This window comes from Sinocyclocheilus anshuiensis, unplaced genomic scaffold (assembly GCF_001515605.1).
Source record: "Sinocyclocheilus anshuiensis isolate Anshui unplaced genomic scaffold, SAMN03320099.WGS_v1.1 scaffold542, whole genome shotgun sequence".
NCBI lineage: Eukaryota > Metazoa > Chordata > Actinopteri > Cypriniformes > Cyprinidae > Sinocyclocheilus > Sinocyclocheilus anshuiensis.
The window spans coordinates 1563274-1566630 of record NW_015547685.1 but is presented as its reverse complement, the minus strand read 5'-3'; positions in this window follow the sequence as shown (position 1 = coordinate 1566630).

Genomic DNA, 3357 nt, shown 5'->3' with positions numbered 1-3357 from the left:
CTGTGAAAACATGAAATTTATTTAAGTCTAAGTAGATTGTCTATGGAAAAAAAATTCAGAAAAACATCTTAGTCTCACATTCTTTCGCTCACATGTATTGGATGTATTGGATTGTTAGTGGCTGAATGTTTAGTAACCATATTAACCACATGCAAATGCATTTATATATAAATTATATAAATAATATACTATAACATTTTGTAATATATTTATTTTATGATAAGCCATTCTTGAAGGGTTTTCCAAAAATACTCATAAAATCAATATCTTGCAAATAAATACATATGAAAAAAGATATTGTTTAGATAAATTATGGGTACAATTATTTTTCTTGCACAAAATTAGCACATTTTATGTACAAATTGTAAAAATAAACCCTAAAATTCCTGCATAATGCTGCTATTGTTTGTCTTTGATCAGTTTGTAATGGTGCAGTGCTTACCTGAATTAAAAATGATTTGCATTTGAATTTGCTATGTCTGTCACAAATATTCCAAATTAGCCAAGTAATTATTTGAGAGTCCCAGCTATTACTATAATGGTTACATTTGGAACTCTAGGGTCCCTAATTGATCCAAATTTGATGTTTTGCATATTTGCATAATGAGGAAATTGATAGAAAATTGTGTTCATTCATTTGTGAAGAATCCTATGAATTTTATGAATTTGAAAGCCATCCGTCTACTCTGGATGGATAACTTTGCTTGCTGATCGCTGGGAAAACTGGCCTCATGCCAAGTTCACAGTCACACGGATGGACCTTTATATAAACAGCCAGAGTTACATGTTAAAAATAAGATTATATATATATATATATATATATATATATAGAGAGAGAGAGAGAGAGAGAGAGAGAGAGAGAGAGCGAGAGAGAGAGATTTTCAAAGGTATATACTATTTTACATTTTTATACTCAATGTCTGCAAATTCACAGTCTGTGTGTCCTACAGTCTGTCATTTTTCTCCAAATACATACTGCAACTCCTGACTAAACAAACTGCACACAGAGACGTACTCATGCGTGGCCGCTCTGCCCTCATAAATACAGAACAGGCAGAGGTGATGTCTCCATTTCACACACAGGCCACAGGCACAATATGAGACCCTGAATTGCAATTATTTCGCCTCTAGTTTTGACGGTAAAGATGAATTGCCAGTTCATCCTATCATTGTTTTAGTGGCTGCTTAATGCCAGTTGAAATACTTATAAAACATAATGACTTTAGTATGCTAGCAACAATAATGATACAAATGGTAGTAGATTTATCACAACAATTCATAGCAGGAAATTTCTCCTCAGGCCTAATTACTCATTACTCATGATCTGTCCCAGTCAGTTCTATATATATATAAAATGTCCAAGAATAGATCAATGAATACAAACAAAGTTGGAGTATGAATTTTGAGCAAAGGAGTTTTTCCATTTATATATTCTTGAGAATGCAGCACAATGTATCTACTGTATTTCATTAAATAATATCAATTCCTTTTTGCACAACCATATTAGCCATTAACCATATATTACTATTGCAGATGGTAATCTGATTTTGATTTAAGTATTTTGGTGTAGGCCTATCCTTAGGTCTTGGCCGCTCATTTGGACAGATTAAGCCTACAACTTGCCACCAAAATATTAGGATCTTCTTAACGCTCAAGGTGCTCTAAATAAGATGTCCGATGTAGTTTATAGCATGTGATAATATCCTTCAGGGGCTCACTAAATCATTTCATGATCTGTTGCCTGTTGGCCTCATCCGACAGAAAAGGGCGAGTGGCTGTGGTGCTCTGAAAGTATAAAAGAGATGAAGGTAAGGATATTAAGTGATTCTATAGAACATCCAGGGCACAACAGAATGATTGATGGCGGGACAATGTGAGAGCTCGTGGACAGAGGACCCTTGGAGAGGCAGAAAAAGCCATCTCCAGCCTGGTGTGCTCGCACGGTCTATTTGTATGAGTAATCAGTTGAGCTCCCTACGCTGTCAGTCCTGTTTACTCACTGATTCTCTCAACAAGACAGTCATTGACACAGGATAGATGGGGATAGTCTAGCAGAGAATCTGGCGGCTTGAAAAGGTTAAGGTTCCGTTGGAGTCTCCAGACCCAAGGTGCACTATATTACACAATGTGATATTTATAACACCTGACCATTTATTTAAATTGTGAGATAGTATGTTATTTCCTTATGTACTAGGAATGTGTGTGTGTGTGTGTGTGTGTGTGTTAACTAGACTGGCTGCAGGTGTCACAATGGTTTATTTCCACCAGCTGATGCCCTACTCTTCTTGCCGTAACCGCAGTAACATTCTCTCACTAATTGCTCTTCCACAGTCAAACACACATGCTCACTAATGGTGTAATTGATATTCAGACAGAGCTCTCTGCGAGGACACCGGGACTGCATTTAGATGTGTGCTCTTGGTCTTTTTCGCACATATTGGTTGCCCGAAGAGCCACGCTGGGTATGAGTTAAAATATGCTCACGGAGAGCTGTCATTTAAGCGTCATGTCAAGTGCAACCACCTCTCTGCATTTATGTGGCCCACTGTACTTTGTTGCTTTGGCATTAGCATGTACTATCAAGCAGACTCACTGAGGCCTGAGATATGAGTTAAAGTTCGTTTTCCACTGTGGTAGTTACACTTACCTCTTTTTAACTATTACTAAGCTGTATGTTTGCGTGCTGTCTTATATTTATTTTTCCATATAAACCCACTTTGACTTGGTCATAATCTCGCCACCCCCTGGTTGTTCCGTGCACTAGGATAAGCCACTCATCCAGTTTTCTCTAATCACGACGATTACTTCTGAATTATCTTCGGACCCTGACAGACGTTCCTTGTAGCTCTCTTTTATTTTCAAACGGCCCCTAATCAGCGACTCTCATTACAATCGCTGATTAAACTGCAAATTATCCAGCAGCGCCAACAGTTCGCGCCTTCCACCGGCTCGTTCAATATCAATTACACAGAGCAGCATGTCTGCAGCATGTCTGCAGCCTCCGGGAGCCTCCAAGTGCTTGATGGTGGCACTTATTAGTTTGGAAAACAAGGAAAATACTAATAATCAGGGGTCATGAGAAAAAAGAAGGACACGGAGGGTTTATAAGGTGGCAATTAAAATGCTATCAATAGATACGACATTCCTCTTTGCGCACATATACCGTAGCCTTTGAAATTTAGTGGTAAACATACCTGGAGGAGTGTCTCCCAGGTGAAAAAGACGTAGTATTAAATGTATTAAAAATATACTTGAAATTCAAGTAGTATGTTTATAATACATTTGTATTCCCAACATGCTTATTTGAAGTGCAATAAAAGTATATTGAATTGCATTTTAATATATTTCTAAAAAGTA